This window comes from Suncus etruscus, chromosome 1, assembly GCF_024139225.1.
Source record: "Suncus etruscus isolate mSunEtr1 chromosome 1, mSunEtr1.pri.cur, whole genome shotgun sequence".
Lineage (NCBI taxonomy): Eukaryota > Metazoa > Chordata > Mammalia > Eulipotyphla > Soricidae > Suncus > Suncus etruscus.
In genome coordinates this window covers 120,453,431-120,466,113 of record NC_064848.1, presented here as the reverse complement: position 1 = coordinate 120,466,113, position 12,683 = coordinate 120,453,431, and the positions used below count along the sequence as shown (strand labels likewise).

General features: G+C 40.3%; 1 protein-coding gene across 1 annotated transcript in view; it reads left to right on the top strand.

The window, feature by feature from the left end:
* The first annotated feature begins 8,529 nt into the window (after window positions 1-8,529).
* The window catches only part of IMMP2L (inner mitochondrial membrane peptidase subunit 2), a 950,803-nt gene continuing 946,649 nt past the window's right edge, over window positions 8,530-12,683 (top strand). Inside the window, exon 1 of the mRNA XM_049783675.1 lies at window positions 8,530-8,608. The gene's annotated coding sequence lies outside the window, so the exon portion shown is untranslated. The remainder of the gene's footprint in view (window positions 8,609-12,683) is intronic.

Genomic DNA, 12,683 nt, shown 5'->3' with positions numbered 1-12,683 from the left:
TCCTGAAAGGCAGTGTCTTATGCAGTGGTTCTATGCAGCCTTGGCAAAATAATCTGACACAACCTTGGCAAGATAACCTGGCTGACAAGTATGTATACTGTGGCACTATAGCTGCAAACACACTTCTTCCCATTGTACTTGCCTCAACACCCCTTCCCCTTTTCTAGAACTCCATGCACCACCTCCATGCATCAACTTTTCCCCCTGTCCCCCACTGCCCCAGCGTGCACCAATCTCCAAGTTAGCATACTTTTTTTTTATATCTTTTCTCAAGCACTGTTTCCTTCCTAGGAGAAAATCTGGGCTAATATGTATCACCTCTTATATCACCTTCTAAATATTTATAATGACAATTGTGTTTGTGCCATACCAGTGGTGCTCAGGGGTGACCCCAGCCTCATGCATCTCTTCTAGCAGTGTTCTGAGAATCATGCAATGCCAGGGATCAAACCCAGCCTTCTGCTTGCAAAGGACTCCCATGAGCCTGTAGAGTTGTCTCTTTGGGCCTTTGATTACATTTTAAGAAAATACAGTGGAGAACATAAAAGTACAATGATTCTCCCATACTTTCATTAACCAGACTTTTGCCACATATACTGTCACTTATTCCTTTTATTACCCCCCACTTTCATCTGATTCAAGCATGTTAGAGAAAAATCCCAAACAGAATATCACAAATTTCATGAAAATTCAGAATGTTTTTACAAAGCTAAGGACATTTTTACATTAATATATTTTTAAATTAGTTATATAATAATTTAATAAATTATATCAGTCATATTAAATTAAATTAATTATTTATAATAATATAGTGTTATTTTATCTAATATTTCCTTGGTATTGTGTATTATATAGTCAAATGCCCATGATCGTCTTAAAATTTTTTTTACTGCTGTAATATTTGAATCCAAACTAAAACAAGACTCAGTGATGCCTTATATTTGTTTTCTATACTTATTTAATTTAGAACTTTTTCTTACCTTGATCTCTTCTGTCCTATAATTAAGTTGCTGTGGAGTCTATATCAGCTGATTAATGCACTATCTTACTGTTTTAGTTTTTCAGTGTTTTATTTTGGGTTTTAAGGCTGTGGCTGTGATTCATAAGTACTGGGGCTCAAACTAGACTCAGCTCCATGCAAGGCAAGCACCTTAACTCTGTTCTTTTTCTCTGGCCCACATTTTAATTTGATCTGTGTCCTTCATTGAGGTGTCATTTAACTTAGTCCTCTCATCCTCTCACCTGTCTGCCTGTATGTGTTTTTTGGTTCTCCCAAGCAATGATCAGGAGGTTCAGGGATCATACAGGAAATCTTAGCCAAGCAGGCAGTTCAACGTGAGGCCCAGAGAATGTAGTGAAAACTCAGTGATGAAATGGGGCTTGTAGAACTGCACCCTGGGGGCCAGAGTCAGCTGTAAGCAAGACTGACGCCTGTCCTATGTCTTGGTCCCTGATTTAGAAAGCTTTAGATCAGGGACTGAAGAGATACAACAGTGGTAGGGAGTTTGCTTTGCATGCAGTTGACCCAGGATAGACGGTGGTTTGAATCCCAGCATCCCATATGGTCCACAAGCTCGCCAGGAGCGATTTCTGAGTGCAGAGTCAGGAGTAACCCCTGAGTGTTGCCAGGTGTGACCAAAAAAATAAATAAAATAAATAAAAAGAGAAAGCTTTAGATCAAGAAGCACATAATGTATGCCATCCCATTTATACCTATACTTAGGTTATTAGGTGTAGGTGATGAAATGATGGCTCCTTCTCACCTTTAGTGCAAAATATCTCATCAATATTTTAATCTAATACTCCAACGATTGATGACTGTTGCTGAATGCATTTTAATGCATTCAGTAGTGTGGCGATGAAGACATGATTGTCTTTCTTCAAGGATTGATAAACAACAGTTTTTCAATTATTTCTTTCAAATTTATCATTGAAAGGCAGTTTTCAAGCTGATGAGATATTACACTTTGTAAGGCACTAACTTGGTTTCATCACCAACACTGAATATGAATCCTGAACCCCTGAGCACAGAGGCAAGAGAACTCATGGTGCTCAGAAAAAAATACATACAAAGAATTAAGAAACATAATGTATAAAATCCCCAATGATTTGTTTTTTGAAATGTAGGATGAAATTGGAAAGGCAATGTAAATTGTAATTCTTTCAACTGACAATTTTAGAAGTCATTTCTTGAACTCGTATCTAATAAGCTCTTTTTGTTTCTTTTGGTTTCTCTTTACAACATATCAAGAACTCCTGAATATTTTTATAATTTTTAATTGAGACCAATGTGAATTACAAGTCTTTCGCAGTTATATTTAAGGTACATAGTGGCAGTGAATTAAAGCAATTCCCACCACAAGTGTTGACCTCCTCTGCCCCTGTTTCCAGCATGCATCCTATACCTACATCCTTAGCCCCCTGAACTGCTACTGTAACAGGTTCCCTTTGTGTTTAGCTTATTGTAGTTTGGGTCTCTTGATTCAATTTATTTTTATTTATTTATTTATTTTTTTTGGTTTTTGGGCCACACCCGGCGGTGCTCAGGGGTTACTCCTGGCTGTCTGCTCAGAAATAGCTCCTGGCAGGCACGGGGGGACCATATGGGACACCGGGATTCGAACCAACCACCTTTGGTCCTGGATCGGCTGCTTGCAAGGCAAACGCCGCTGTGCTATCTCTCCGGGCCCTTGATTCAATATTTTTATTGACTTTGGATCAGGTATTTACTTTTGTTCATTTTTTATTTCCATTCACTGTGAGACTGCTGGCCCCTGGTACCATTCACTTTTCTTTTCTCCTCAATTTATGAGGCAGAACAAGATGATTCATGTTTATGGTTCTGCTGAAGAAAAATAAAAGAAAGTGGGAGGAGCCCCTGGGTAGAAGCTATAAATATAAATTTAAAATAGAAAGGAAGAAAGAAAGGAAGAAAGAAAGAAAGAAAGAAAGAAAGAAAGAAAGAAAGAAAGAAAGAAAGAAAGAAAGAAAGAAAGGAAGGAAGGAAGGAAGGAAGGAAGGAAGGAAGGAAGGAAGGAAGGAAGGAAGGAAGGAAGAAAGAAAGAAAGGAAGGAAGGAAGGAAGGAAGGAAGGAAGGAAGGAAGGAAGGAAGGAAGAAAGAAAGAAAGAAAGAAAGAAAGAAAGAAAGAAAGAAAGAAAGAAAGGAGAAAGAAAGAAAAAGAAAGAAAGAAAGAAAAGAAAGAAAAAAGAAAAAGAAAGAAAGAAGAAAGAAAGAAAGAAAGAAAGAAAGAAAGAAAGAAAGAAAGAAAGAAAGAAAGAAAGAAAGAAAGAAAGAAAGAAAGAAAGAAAGAAAGAAAGAAAGAAGAAAGAAAGAAAGGAAAACAAAAAAGAGGAAGCGGGAACTCACGGCAAGATTTTTTTGTTTTGTTTTGTTTTGTTTTGTTTTGTTTTGTTTTTGCATAGGCACAGTAAGTATTGGGAAAATTAAGGAACTTTTCTTGGCCTAAGAGATACAGGGTTTCTTCACCCTTGAAGCATACTGTCATGGGATCAACTACAGGTACTAGCATGTTCCTTGTCTAACCCCCAGGTCTTTTTATGGTGCCAGGAAATGTTTTGCTCAGTTGTGGTTGCCAAAGACAGTCTTCTGTAATTAGCAGTCTTGGTTTTTGCACAGATCCTAGAACAAAGTCTTGTAATGAGTCTTTATGGTTCCAGAAGTTCAGTTGCAGTTGTTGCAGTCAATATTTTGTATTAGTGATCTTGGTTTTTGTAGAGATCAAAGGATATAGTGTCTTCTGATTTCAATTCACTGTTAGGTGATGAAGTAGGATAACTGCTCTTAGGTCAAGTTGTTGCTGTTTCCTCGTCATCAGGAAGTCATATGCACCTAGCCTGACACAAGCTGGCACAGAGCAGTATTTAGGAACTCCCCTGGGGGAAGTTTGACTCCAGGTGCTTTTGCAGGGAACTGTGTCACGACTAAGGCTGGGTTCGATGGTTGGGATTGGATGGTCATTGTTTGATCACATGAGGTCTAAGTTGAGTCCTCATGACAAATGTTCAGGGTGGAAGGTGCCCCTGTATTATAAAATTTATAGGTTCTTATCTCTTGTAGATAAGAGCTTGTTTCTATCTATAAGATTTCTCCATTTTAGTGTGCCTATGCAAAAAGGAACAATGCCATATTGTATTGTTGCTGCATTAGGGGGTAAAAATGGCAGGCTATGCAATCTCTGGGCTCTGATTTTGATCTGAGCTTATATCTCAAGCAACACTTTTCTTCTAGAATTTTGTACTAAGCAGAACCAGAACAAGCAAAATAAATAAATAAATAATAAAATTTTAAAAAAGGGATGGAGGAGGTAGCTACCTTTACATTTGGAAATAGACACACTAAGAGGTATAACTGTTAAGGAATTAAACATACATAGAAAATATAAATATCCCCATCAAATCTCTTGAGATAGTCTGGGGTTGGGGTGGTGTTGAGTTCCAGGACACCTTTTTGTCCCACACTGTGTGTCTTATTTAGTCTGATAAATGGTTTGCAGCAGTAAGGAATCAGGTAGTGCCCTCAAGCTAGAGCTCAGGATCCTTCAGGAGCTGAATCTGGTAGGATGCACCAGTCCATATTGAGGGGCGATGTGAAAAAAGGGCAGCATAGAATGAATCAGCAGAAGTGGTAGTTGCAGCTTCTTGCCAGGCAAGAGATGTGGGATTGAGAGGGTGACTTTCGCGTTGGGAGCTGGGTGGCAGCTTATTGGGCCAGAAGAGCTCCTGAAGTTTTATAGTTAATTTTTTTCTTTTAAATTTTTTGGACCACACTCACTCGTGCCAGGGCTTACTCCTGGTTCTGCACTCAGGGATCATTCTTTGTAGTTCTGGAAACAGGGTTATGTTAGTAGGGAACAAACCTTGCTTGGTCTACTCTCGATTCTCTTTTTTCTTCACTCCTGGTAGGCCAGAATCTAACATAGGCTAGCTATGAGCAAGGCAAGTTTCCTGCTTGCTGTACTATCTCTCTGATGCCCTCATAGTTTTTCTTGGTACTGAAAAAGTTCCATCTTTGGTCAAAGGTCAGTCTTGATTTTGGTCCCCGACCTCTTACCAGGCTTATTTGTTGTTGGTCGATCCTTGCTTTGTGACACAAGATATTCCATGTTCAGTTTGTTTTATTCCTGTTAGATGTAAAATAAGGCATTCCTCTGAGCAGTTTTACTTTATTTGGAAATTGTGTTTTGAAATCCAAATTGGTGACTTAAATGATTTTATTTGGACTTAAAATGAAAGCTTGTATATCTAAAATTTTATTTCTAGGCAGTACTTTTTTAACTTAGTATTTATTTAGGCAATAAATAAAACTAATTGCTTGTTTTATATTTTTTTACTTTATGTCACTTCTAAACTATTAATGTAAAAATGATATACAATATTCATTATGTATATGCCTAAAACTGGGTTAATAACTTTATATCAATATTTCATTTTTCAGATGGCACAATTTACGTTCAAAATTCCCCAAAATTTGATATCAAAAGTATAAATAAAATCTCAAATGTTTTTGTATGTTTTCAAATAGCAATTAACTCAGTATTGCGGGAGTAAAATCTTTGAAAATCTTTCAGATATGTGATGGCTTTATATGAGTTGACAGATTTGAGTTTTAGATTATGTAACAAACAAGTGAAGTGCCATAATTTCAGGTGTTTGTCATATGGGAATACATCATCTTAAAATAAATGAAACACAAAACGCTATTTGGCAGCAGTTTTCAAAGTGAGATACAAGACCTTTAAAGACTGCTCCTTTTAAGGATGGTTGATTGCAAGTGTTCCTCCTTTTTTAGTTGTGAAATTGTATGAGGGCCAATTTTCTTCATTAGTACATTAGCTATAACAACATACCTCAACAGACTAAATGAAGGCAGAAAGAGAATGTGAGAACTTGGCTGTCTCTTCAGACAGGAAAGAGATTTACACATATACACACATACCTATATTTTTTATTGAGTTTAAAAAAAATCACAAAATGTTCTTTATGGTCATATGTAACGATTTATTATTATTATTTAAAAATAATAAACTAATTTCTAAAAATTTAATTTATTAAATATATGGATATGTAACCCATATAAACAAAAATTATAAAAACTCCTGATTATGGGCCGGAGAGATAGCATGGAGGCAGGGCGCTTGCCTTGCATGCAGAAGGATGATGGTTCAAATCCCGGCATCCCATATGTTTCCCCGAGCCTGCCAGGAGCAATTTCTGAGCTTAGAGCCAGGAGTAACCCCTGAGCGCTGCCCGGTGTGACCCAAAAACCAAACAACAACAACAACAACAACTCCTGATTTTCTTCAACATCATAAAAATTCTTTTTGTTTGTTTTTTGGGTCACACCCGGCAGCGTTCAGGGGTTACTCCTGGCTCTACCTCAGAAATTGCTCCTGGCAGGCTCGGGGGACCACATGGGATGCCAAAATTCGAACCAACATTTTCTGCATGCAAGGCAAATGCACTACCTCCATGCTATCTCTCTGGCCCCCATAAAGAACTCTTGAGGCTAAAAAATATTGAGAATTTTTTTGCTGTTTTGTATAGTTTACTATTTTTTTTTCAGTTTTTGGGCCACACCCGGCGGTGCTCAGGGTTTACTCCTGGCTGTCTGCTCAGAAATAGCTCCTGGCAGGCATGGGGGACTATATGGGACACTGAGATTTGAACCAACCACCTTTGGTCCTGGATTGGCTGCTTGCAAGGCAAACGCCGCTGTGCTATCTCTCCGGGCCCTACTATTTGCTTTTTTTTGGTTTAAGTGATCTCTTGGTATATTAGGTATAATAGTTCATTATAATCTAGAAAAGAATAAAACCACTTTAGAATATATGATTGATTTATTTCCCCTTTAATTAATTCTACGTGTGGGGGTCTACTCTAGAATGAGGACAACTTGTAGTTTAAAGCCACATGGAAGTCAAACCAAACAGCTTAGAATCTACTGAATTTGAAGAAAATTGGATGTTTGTAATATTTATAACACTTCTTCCTTTTGAAATAGACTGTTAGGCTAATTTAGTAAAAGGACCAAGCTCTAAAGTTATATTTGCAGCAATTCAAATTCAGCTATCAATGTCCCAGAATCCGGTAGTGTATTTTTTATAACAATTGTTGAACCTACATATATGCATTATTAGTCTGAGAGCCTAGAGTTCATATTGGGATTCTCTTGGTGTGGATTGTTTTAATGGGATGACAAGAGAGTGACAAATGAAATCCTATGTGTGAGCTTTGCCACTTCAGTTGTGCACTCAAAAGTAACTGCTGGGGTCTCTTTCTGGTGCAGTAAAGAGACGAGAACTGAAGAATCCAGAAACTTGAGGCTAACTCCATCAGCAGCAGCAGAGCTGAGTGGATAGTGTTACTGCTCATGCTGTGCGATAGCACAGCTGTAAGGCATTTATTTGCCTTGCATGCAGCCAGCACAGGACGGACCCTGGTTTGAATTCGGCATCCCATATGGTCCCCTGAGCCTGCTAGGAGCGACTTCTGAGTGCAGAGCCAGGAGTAACCCCTGAGCACCACCAGGTGTGACCCAAAAACGAAAAAAAAAAAAAAAAGTTACTGCTCATGCACTGCTTTCAGCTTGCTTCATTCCCCTCCACCCCCAATTTGGCTTTGTGCCACACTTGGTGCTTTCACCGGCCACTGCACTCAGGGACACTCCTGGCGGGCTTGGAGACCTTATAGGAGTTGGCGGGGTCTGAACCCCAAGCCACCATATATGCAAGGAAGGCCAGCTCCTTTTTTTTCGTTGCATTCTGGCTCACATCCTCTGCAGGCGCCTGATCCAAGATCACCGAGATCCAGGTCGGGTTTTGCATCTTGCCCGGGCCGGAGGGGGGGAGAGGCGGAGGGCGGTTTCCGTCGGGGGCGGAGCTTCGGGCACGGCGCGCGCCGGTAGGTGTGGGCGTGGCTTGCCGCCGGAGGAGGGCGGGGCTCGGCGGGGACTTCCCCTGGGCTGCGCAGCGCTTCGGGTGCGGAGGGCGGACCCAGCGGCGGGTGGTGGTGGGTTGGTGGTGCTGGTCGGGGTTGGCGGGGGGGGCCCTTGGGCGTGGGGTGGGTATGCGCGGTAGCCGTCCCTGGGGGGGGGGGGGCCGAGCTTGCGATCTTAACGGGCTGGGAAGCGAGGTTTGCCCGACCGGGAGCCCCGCGTGGGTTGCGAGCCATGTGTGTGGATCGGGGTCCCGCACCCCGGACACCCACCTCTCCTCCTCCTCCTCCTGCACCCCAATGGCGGACTCCCGGTGTGGGAGACTAGCGCTAGGCCACCCGAACCCCCAGTGCGGAGCTGGCTTACTCCTGATCGCCGAGGGTTCCCTTCCCCAGAACGTGCCCTTTGGTTTGTCTTAGGGGGACCCTCCATGCTCCCCCCAACCCAAACCTTGCTTGGGCTTTGGCGGAGCATCGGGGTGACCATCTGGAAGTGCCTGGCTAGGTGGTGGGAGTCCCTGAGGCTTTAGCGTTTAGGATTTTAAAGCACGTGTCTTGTCATTTTCACTTTTTTTAGGGTTTTGGCCAATTTGGGGCCAGGGCACAAAATAAGCAAGCACTTACCCCTTCTCGCCGAGGAAGAGCGGGAGAAAGGGTAAGTAAGGAATGATGGGATGGAAGGAGATCTAGGGTTGCCCTGGGGAGGTCAGGACTCAGAAATGTCTCCCCCACCCTCCTACTCCACCCTCTCTGGAATGGGGCCTGGGGTTACATGCAACCTGAGTCCGGAACTAGGAGTCTCACCTGCCTTGGAGTGTTACATACAGGCCCCAAGGGGCACTCCTCCTTCCTCAAGCATTGTGACTGTCCTTTAGACTGCTTGTGTGTCCTGGACAGTGAACTGGTCATCTTATTCCTCTTAGCTGGAAGTTGTTCTTGGGGCCCCTTTTTCAGAGCTCCTCCTAGTATTGAGAAAGCATGTTCCTGCCTGATAGTTCTCAGGGACTCCTTCCAAGAATCTTCACACTCTTAGCAACTCCTCTAAATCCCAAACTCCTTCTGCAACACAGCACCCAGTTTGGAAGCCTAAACTTCAGAGCAGTGTCCACCAAAGAAGTTCTTTGGGGATCTCAGCAGTAGCTGGTTTTGGGGACAAGGCAGTATTGAGAAATAAACAGGCTGGGCTTAATTTTCTCCTCTTGACTTTGAATACCCTTTCACCAACATTGTATCTACTCAGAAGAGTTGTCAAAGAGCACATTAAAGTTCTTACAGCTAGTTACAGTGATTTTCTTCTTGGTGTCTTTTCTTTCACCGGTTCATTGTTACTTTTCCATCGCTTCTCCAGAACACCAACTCTCCTCATTTTGGTGAAATGAAGCTACCTTAGAGGGTTGCGAATACCTTGTACATTCTATATAATGTATGCAGAGAATTTAAAGTTAGTTAAAATTCAACTTGACCACAGTGGGAAAGTAGCCAGCCCCATTCTTGGATATGTAGTCAAACTGAATTCACCTATCTCAACCATCATTAGTACAAGTGGCACATGATCTCATATGTAAGTGATCTACTTTGAAAGGAAAACTCAGAAAAAAACTTGAAAAGATTCAGTAGATATGACTAACATTATATATTTCCCTAGATTGTTGGGGATGGTTGTTATTTTATTTATTTATTGTTTTTGAGCAGAGCTTCTAGAAGCTTTCTATGGTTCTTAAATTTCAGTATGTTTTGTTTTATTTTGTTTTGTGTTTGGGCCACACCTAATGGTGCTCAGGGCTTACACCTGATAGTGCTGAGTGGGACTATTTGGATGCCTGAGTTCTAACCTGGTTCAGCTAAGTGCAAGGCAAGCACCTTATTCGCTCTACTATCTCTCTGGCCCATTTCAGTATTAATGTACAGTGGACATTAGCAATTTATTCTCTTTTTTTTTTTTTTTTTTTTTTTTTTTTTTTTTTTTGTGGTTTTTGGGTCACACCCGGCAGTGCTCAGGGATTATTCCTGGATCCAGGCTCAGAAATTGTTCCTGGCAGGCACGGGGGACCATATGGGACGCCGGGATTCGAACCGATGACCTCCTGCACGAAAGGCAAATGCCTTACCTCCATGCTATCTCTCCGGCCCCAGCAATTTATTCTCAATATTATTATCTCAGTATTTTTATTCTCAGTATTATTGACCCTTGTGATATGCAGATTTATGCTGTTTTATGGAGGAGAAGGGTTATTTTTTTCAACTTTTTGGTACTTTTGGTCACACTTTCAGTGGTAATTGGCTAATATTATAATCACTGGCATATAAATGTGCACATATACTTAGATGAAGAAGATGATTTGTCTTCTTCCAGAAGAATGATCTAGACTAGAGCCTGAGCCAAAGTACAGTGGGTAGGGCACTTGCTTTGCATGCAGCTGACCCCACCCGGGTTTGATCCCTGAAATCCCATAAAGTTCCAGAACCTGCCAGGAGCTCAGAGCAAGGAAGTAACTCCTGAGCACTGCAAGGTGTGACCACAGACCCAAAAACAAAAAGAAAGATCTAAGACATACAAGAGGATTAAGGATGGTGCATTTAGGAGAATATTAAAGAAAACTCTTCACTTATAGTGACTACTTTTCATTTAACTTTATTTTTGGAAGTATAAGTGAATAAAGGTGTCCTTTCAAATGATATAGTTTGAAAAGTTATTCAAAATTGAAGCTTGCAGGGCCAGAGAGATAGCACAGCTGTAAGGTATTTGCCTTGCATTTGGCCAACCTGAGACAGATGTGGGTTCAATTCCTGACATCCCATGTGGTCCTTTGAGCTTGCCAAAAGTGATTTCTGAGTGCAGAGCCAGGAGCAACCCCTGAACACTGCTAGGTGTACCCCAAAAGCCAAAAAAATTAAAAAAACAAAACAAAAATGAAGCAACTATATAGGATATATTCTCCAAAGAACTCCCTCTCAGATAATAACTACTGCCTATGTAGTATATGTGTTTGTGTGTATTTATGTATTTACATTTATTACTGCTTAATAAAGTTATACATTTTACCTCTTTATTATCGGCTTTTTATCACATTCCTTATTTTATTCTATATCTTTTAGTACGAGCAGTAGGTATATCTTCTAAAATATTCAGACCTGGGTTTGAATTCTATATATTTTATTAGTTCTGCCACTTTAGGCCTGTTAAAACGTCACTACTCCTTAAGTTCTCATCTGTCAAAACAGAACACTGATTCAAAGAATGCAAAAGCTGGTGCCTTGCATAAAGATCCTAACTTAATTTCCCTGTTTTTCTATCTCCCATCACATTGTTTTGATTTTTCCAGTTGATTGTGGAAAGCAATCTACTGCTTAATTTCCTAGTGGCTCTAAGCCTCTTGAGTATATTTGCATTTACACCAGTGATTGTCTGTTATATCTCATCTGGAACAAGTACAGACACCTGATGTGACTCAAATTTCCCCTAGAGAATCATTCTACAACCCTGCCCTCAAGGTTGTCAGGTTGAAAAATGAAGGGGAACAGTTTTCTCTAATGTGTTAAAGATAAGCAAAACTATGATATTGTTGCCAAAGTGAAAAAGACATATTATCACATTTAGGGGAATATTTTTTTCAACGTAAGATTTCTATTTCACAAATGTCTTTAGTTTTTAAAGAATTACAATAAAAATGCTGATGCTTCATGTCCAAGCTGTCATGATTTTGCCAAGTGTTGGGCTTAATATACAGCTAAGCTGTGTATTAAGTGTATCTGGTACTGCTCTGGAAGCCAAGAAAGACAAATCCACAGACATCTGATTTCACACCAGACATCTGGTTTCACTTTGCTAAGTAGTACATTTTGTCAGTAGATTATAGACATATCAGCTGTACTCCTGTATTTTGTGGTATTTCTGTCATAAGCTCCGGTCTGTGGGGCTTCGTATGATGTTTTATTCAAATGACAGCGCTCTGTAAATGAGGACCTGGTCAGATAAGCATATTTTCCACAGGTGTCTCTAGTGTTACTATTACAAGTTAACAAGGTAAAAATTACAAGGTAAAAATTGTTTATCTTTTTTTGTGATTTTTGTGTATGTGTATATTCTTTTTACAGACAAGTATTCTTTGTAGAAAACTCCTAAACCCATTGTCCATAAAGTGTTTTTTTTTGTTTGTTTGTAATGTTGAATAAATATATTAATAAAATAACATCACACTTTAGGTTTCCAGACATGGACTCCAATGCTTTAACCAAAGTGTATAAGTGTTTTTGAGCATAATGTCCTCTGAACTGTAATCTAGAATGTGTGCTCCACATATCCCCTTCCATTTTGAAGTAGCCAGAGCATAAGGTTACCTTTAATCTGTCTTTTCTAGGTTCAGGGGCAGGTGCTCTCAATGTGTGATCTTGTATACAAATGCCTCATCTGAGAAATGTGATGATTACTCTGAGTGCTGTAACTTTTAATGTTTGTAAAGTACATAATATTTGGTTCAAAATAGGTCCCCAGTAAATAGTTCATTTTTTCTTCCTTTAGATCCTAGTCACAAACTTTTCTCTCTTATATATCAGTGTTATTCACTGACTAGGACTATTGGCTCCAGACCAGGCAAATTACCCCTAAACTCTGCGATTTGGTAGAAAGGGCTGGAAAAGGGGTATGGAAAATGATGACAAAAATGGGGGTGTGATGAACTGAGAGAGGAAGGTAACAGTTTTTTGCTCAGTTGATGGACTTTGGTATATGA